At 34.1% G+C, this 6,946-nt stretch overlaps 1 long non-coding RNA gene across 1 annotated transcript; it reads left to right on the top strand.

The window, feature by feature from the left end:
- The first annotated feature begins 646 nt into the window (after positions 1 to 646).
- Positions 647 to 6,725, top strand: LOC134739902 (uncharacterized). The gene is made up of 3 exons (XR_010127005.1): positions 647 to 928; positions 4,042 to 4,156; positions 5,709 to 6,725. It is a non-coding gene; the product is annotated as an uncharacterized LOC134739902 (long non-coding RNA).
- The last annotated feature ends 221 nt before the right edge of the window (positions 6,726 to 6,946 follow it).

Below are 6,946 nucleotides of genomic sequence, written 5' to 3'. Positions count from 1 at the left end.
GTTGTTCAAGAGTTAACTGTATATATAATAGAATATTATTCAGATATGAAAAGGGAAGACTGCTGCACTGATAAATACTGCAACATGGATGAACCTCAAAAGCTTCATGCTAAGTGAAAGAAGATAGACATGAAAGGTCACATAGTGTGTGAGTCCATGGGAAATAACCAGAATAGATAAATCCACAAAGAAATAAAACAGCTTGGAAATATCCAGAATAGATAAATCTACAGAGAGAGAAAACAGAGAGAAATACCCAGAATAGATAAATCCACAGAGAGAGAAAACAGCTTGGAAATATCCAGAATAGATAAATCCACAGAGAGAGAAAACAGAGAGAAATACCCAGAATAGATAAATCCACAGAGAGAGAAAACAGCTTGGAAATATCCAGGATAGATAAATCCACAGAGAGAGAAAACAGAGAAATACCCAGAATAGATAAATCCACAGAGAGAGAAAACAGAGAAATACCCAGAATAGATAAATCCACAGAGAGAGAAAACAGCTTGGAAATATCCAGAATAGATAAATCCACAGAGAGAGAAAACAGAGAGAAATATCCAGAATAGATAAATCCACAGAGAGAGAAAACAACTTGGAAATATCCAGAATAGATAAATCCACAGTGAGAGAAAACAGTCCCAGTAGTTATCAGGGACTAGAGAGAGGGAAGAATGAGAAGTGACTACTTCATGGATACAAGGTTTTCTCTGGGGATGATGAAAATATTTTGACATCTGATAAAGGTGGTGGTAGTACAACATTGCGAATGTACTAATTGCCACTGAATTGTGCATTTTAAAGTGATTGATTTTATGTGGAGCAAATTTCACTTTAATTATAAAAAGTGAATAAACTTTTAGAAGCTAACCTTGGGAAAAGGTAGAGACTGGAAGGGATCACAAGAAAGGCTTCTGGGATGTTGGTAAGTACTCTGTTTCTAAAATTGGTTACTGGTTTTTAGAAAAATCAATTTGTAAAATTCTTCAAGTTCTATGCTAATGATATGTGCACTTTTCTATGTAAGTGTTTACCTAAATAAAATAAAATGCTCACTTTTACAAAAAGAAAATATTCTGAAGTATGTACAGCCATTTTCATTTAAGCAGCATTGTACAGTATACTACAACCAGTAACTGTGGCACATATGCTGTTGAGCCCTGAAATTGTTAACAGCAAATCCTAAACTCTTTCCATTGCATTATGCCCTAGAGCTCACAACAGATCCCTGAGACTACTTTATCATCCAGAAATTTTATACTCAGCATTTTTCTCAGTCTGACACTAAAAAACCAAGACAGTTTTTGTTCTTGCAGTTTGCAAGTTACTAATAACCATCGCTTATGAAAAAATTGCATTAACAAACTCATGTCCAAGTGTTGGCTGACGTAAAATATTATGGATGTTAGAAAAGAAAGAACAGGATACCAACTGATCTTAAGACAATATAAAATGAACTTGGATATTGATTAATGTATTAAATTGCTAATTAGTCTTCTATCCACTGTTTCTGCAGAGCTAGAAAATGTTAAATTTTCTCTCCCTAATGGATTATCACCTTGTCTTGTCTCCAAATGCCTTACAATGATTTTTTGGGTAGCTCAATTATTCTATTATTTTTGTTTGACTTAGAAAACAGAACTAAGCAATATAGCTAATTGAAAATCTAAACATGAAAGGTATGTCTTACAAAACACACTGCCACTCTCCCAGTTGAGCACCTTGCTTTCTCATTAATGCAGTTGTTTAGACGGGTGTGCTATCGGATTAGCAGGACCCTCTTTGTTTCCCTTTGTGTTGATTTTCACAACACCATCTTAGTTGGTAATTTCCCATTTTTCCCTGAGGCTGCTCAGCAAAAAAGAAAAGCTGACAACTTTCTTGAAATATTTGTATAAATCCACCTATTTTTTCCATTGCATCTGTCACATATCTGCCTAAAGGTATGCAATCACAGCTCTCTTAAAATGTTATGCCTCAGGCCAGCATACTTGTGTGGTGATCAGTGGGGTGTCTCCCAAGAGAGATAGTCACCTAGTTTCTAGTTTGTGCTCCTATACAATCAGCTTGTGGGACACAAAGACACACATTCACACACAGTTGATTATATAAGTATATAAATATTTATGTTTCTGTGATTGTGGAATCTATCTATCTATCTATCTATCTATCTATCTATCTATCCATCCATCATCTCTGTTGAAAATCTTGTACTTTTTATGTGGTGCGGATGCCAGTGGAATGCTACAGTGTTTTTACGTACTACTCACCTGTTACCCACAAATAGTAGGCATGAAGAAAAAACATCAACTATTACCAGGTGGATTTTAAATGCCATGTCTATGTGATGATTAAAACAATTCACATTTAGCACTGTTTGAGTAGTATGGCAACAAGATTGCTCATACAGGTCAATTTTACATTTTTATATATTAATAAAAACTATTAATACTATATGCTAGTGTCTGTAACGTTAGATTTTCAAGAACTCAACAATCAAAGTCTCTGAAGACAGAGAGTTTTATTCTCTCTCTTTTATTTTCCACTGTATTCCAAAAGTTTGGAACAGTGCTTGGCAGGTAGTAGGGACTCAATAATATTTGTTTAATATGTAAACAATTCCACACATAAAGTGTGAATAATTTTTTAAGTTACATGTTTATCTACATAAACTACTACACAAAAATACAAATCAATGAATTAAACATAATATTGATGTGAACTGTAAATAATACATACACATCATTAGTATTTAAATATAAAATTGAGAGACTATGTACAAGTACCACTATTCTTTAGTACCCCTGGTCTCTTTACTAACGCTTAGAACAGTATCTGAAGATTTTTACCACTCAGCAAACAGATTCTACAAAGACCTGCTACAGCCAAACAAATTATATCCATCTTTATTTCACTAAGCCCACACAAATGTTCTTGGCTTCTTCAGTCTGAAAGATGAAACCTGGTGTGGCAATGCAGGACATCAGATTTGTTTCACTGATGTAATTTTGGGAGATGAAGAGGAATCAAGAAAAAGAAACCAAATTATATCCTAGTTAAAGAAAACTACACATTGAAAATGCTCTCCAATTTTTTATAGCTCCTAATAAAGCTATGGCTAAATTCCAAAGCTATAAAATAAAATAGATATGTTTTATTTTATTATTTTATTGCATCTTCAGATTTTTCAATAGAGTGAGTCTCATATCTATATTGAATTTTATTAATGGAAACCAAACACATTTGAAATGCACTATCTCTGAATGGCTCGCTCCATTCATTCAGCCATATTAACTGAAGATAACACCAAGAACAGCATTATCCACAATAGATTTACTCTCAGTTCAATTTAATAAAAGAGTTACAAAACTTTAAACATACTCATGGATCATCCCTGCTAGAAGTTACAATACTTTGGGGGAAAAATGGATACAAAATAAATATTTGTCATAGTTCATCTCTAAAAAGTTACAACATTTTTAGGAAAAATAACACATTGAGTACTTTAAAAATTACAGAAAAATCTAAAAATACAGCAAAAAAGTATTAACTTGAATATAACTAAATGCTAAAGTATATATCATAAACAATAAATTCTAAGACTAGCTAGGAGAAAGATAAATGCTACCTGGTGTTGCAGGAGGAAGCTTCTTGAAGGTGGTAGAAAACTATAATGAGCATTTAAGAAGCTGAAAAACTGAGATGGAGCTGTAAATCCTAAAGGCCTGCAAAGATAAAATAAGTATTTTAGCCGTGAGAAATCATTGCTCTTAAAGTACAAACTTTTTGGAATCCTATTGTTACAGGAAAGGGGTCCAGATTCAGACCTCCAAGAGAGGGTTCTTGGAACTCATGCAAGAAAGAAATCAGAGCAAGTCCATAGAGTAAAGTGAAAGCAACTTTATTAAGAAAGTAAAGGAATAAAAGAATGACTACTCCATAGACAGAGCAGAGCCGGGGGCTGCTGGTTGCCCATGTTTATGGTTATTTCTTGATATGCTAAACAAGAGGTGGATTATTCATGCCTCCCCTTTTTAGACCATGTAGCATAATTTTCTGACATTGCCATGCCATTTGTAAACTGTCAAAGTGATGGATGGGAGTGTAGCAGTGAGGACAACCAGAGGTCACTCTCATCACCATCTTGGTTTGGGTGAGTTTTAGCTGGCTTCTTTACTGCAAACTGTTTTATCAGCAAGGTCTTTATTACCTGTTCTTGTGCCAACCTCCTATCTCATCCTGTGACTTACACTGCCTTAACCATCTGGGAATGCAGCCCAGTAGGTCTTAGCCTCATTTTACACAGCCCCTATTCAAGATGGAGTTGCTCTGGTTCAAACAACTCTGACATTATTAAAGCACCAAGTATTTAGCGCTCCCTGGGATGACTTCTCTGTACTGTGCTGTAGAACTCAAAATATAGGTAGGTAGAAGGGGGAACAACAGTAATAGTTGTAGGCTATAACCTCTGGATCTAACAAGGGATTCTCTTAAAGTCTTTCAAAACAAACTAATGAAGAGCTTTATGTTAGCGATGACTTAGTCCATTTTTTGTTGCTATAACAGAATACTTATGATTCGGTAATTTACAAAGAATAGAGGTGGATTTCTTACAGTTTTGGATTCTGGGAAGTCCAATGTCCAGGGCACTGCTTCTGGCAAGGGACTTCTTTCAGTGTCATCCATGGCAGAAGGCAGAAGGGCAAGAAAGTACATTAGAGAGAGCAATGTAATTGAACTTGAACTCATTTTCATGACAAACCCACTCTCAAAATAAGGAACACACTCCCTCAGTAACAACTTTAATCCATTCATGAAGGAAGCGCCCTCATGACCTGATCTCCTTTGAAAGTCCCACCTCTCAATACTGTTGCATTGGGGATTAAGTTTCCAACACATGCTTTTTGGCAGGCACATTCAAACAATAGCAGCAGTGTGTACATAAAGCTATATGTGCATCTCACATATTTTATGTATTTGAAGATCTCTGAAAATGCTGACTTTAAAGACCACGCTATAGATAACATCCATATTAAGAGGCAAAAATCAGGAATCATACAAATTAACATTCTGTATATAATTACAATACGTTGGAGTGGATGCTGATTTGTCTATAGAATTTTGTGATTAAATCAAAGATACTGAAATTTAAACATGCTTGTATAGTTAAATTTAGTTGCATATTTACAGTTACCACTGAGCAAAAGTTATGTCAAATCTATCAGCAAAAATTTTGGAAAGTTATTTTAATAATTCAAGTATTTGTGAAGTTTTCTTCCTTCCTTCATCAACCATTCCTAGAACATACTAATACAATTATTTACTGTTCCACTGATAATAAGATATAAACTTGCTTTTCTTCTAAAGAGTATTTACTCAAAAAGACAACTGACAACATTAAAGGTAATATTTAACAGTGGTCACTTATTATCTCACCATTGTAACAATCACTGTTTGATTGCAAATTGTGTAGTCAGCATGCACGTGTTTTGCCTTGAAAAATTCCCTTTTTTCTCCCATTTTAAAAACTACTAATGATAAGCATTTTAAAGATGCTCAGCAGGATTCATAGCAATCAGTGTAACTATGATGACTTAGCTAAATGTATTTTTGTAGATTAAGTGTAGCATTATTGAATTTTAACTTGTCTCCCTTTCTGATTTGTAATATAATTCTATATATATTTTAAAAATTACCTTACACAGGTTGATTTCTCTAAGAAGTACATGCTGAAATGAAGTTAAGAGTACAAAATATTTATTGGAGAGTAGTAACACAGAGGAGACACAGGATTTGGCAGAAATACTAAACCATGGTGAAAACCTGCTAAAGTCTGTTTGTCCAAAGGGGAGCTCTAAAGTAAATATGAGCCATTAAGGGAGCCCCACACTGGATGGAAATGGCCAAGCCCTTTTACAACCACCTTCTCCTTCAGACACTGCCTGCAATTCACCCTGGGAAAGCAAAACCTCAACTGTTTCTGCCTCATTCAGTCTTTGTCAGTGCCCTAAGAAGATTGAGATTTGAGCTTGTAACTGTTGAAGCAAAACCTAAAGCGGTTAATAATGGGAATTTGTCACAACTATCTTAACACAAATATAAAATATTTGCATGAACTGTAATAATCTTTTATTTATCAATTAAAAACTTATCGATAAAATACAGATTTCAATAACGTTAGTAAAAAATGTTTTCACTTTTCTTAAGTAATTCAGAATGGATCATCTTTCATTTTGGTTCCTACACTTGATCCTTAGAAGAAAACTAAACCTATTTTTTTTTATGTAATGCAAACACTTTAGTTTAACATAAACCAGAAAAAAGGAAGACTGGCTGAGAAAAAAAAAAACTCTAAAAACTATCTAGCATATTCAAAAGACAATTCATGCCTTGATGATCATTTAAGCAGTACATCACCTTTAGTTATAAAGAGAAATGTGAAACTATTTTTACAATTAATTACATTTATCAGCAGGAAATAAAATGTATTCAAAATTGACCTGTATATGAGTGATGGTTGTAACAGAGTTATTGATTTTTCCTGTTGGAAATGCCATCCAAAACTGGCATGATCTTTCCAAGTAAACTCAAAATCCGAACAATGTCTTCAAAGGTAGGCATGTTGTTAACAATGGTTCCTGCTGTTTTCTATGAATGGGCAGTAATATTCTCTATAACATTAGCCCCTGGAAATTAAAATGTCCTTTATTGAAAACATAGAAGTCTGTCAAAATGCTATGTTTTTTATTAGGAACACTGCTAATCCTATAAAACGGCTTCTTCCTCTCACCTGATCACTACAATTATGCCTCTAAACTAACAGAAAGATACAAAATTTAATCTCTGATAAAGTATCACAGTGACTAAAAAGGGAATTAATTTACTTGCAAGGGAGTAGAGAGAATATACTGTATTTTGGACATTGCACATGCTAAATTCTGTC

The sequence above is a fragment of the Pongo pygmaeus genome, chromosome 6, assembly GCF_028885625.2.
Source record: "Pongo pygmaeus isolate AG05252 chromosome 6, NHGRI_mPonPyg2-v2.0_pri, whole genome shotgun sequence".
NCBI lineage: Eukaryota > Metazoa > Chordata > Mammalia > Primates > Hominidae > Pongo > Pongo pygmaeus.
This window is presented reverse-complemented; position numbering and strand designations above follow the sequence as displayed.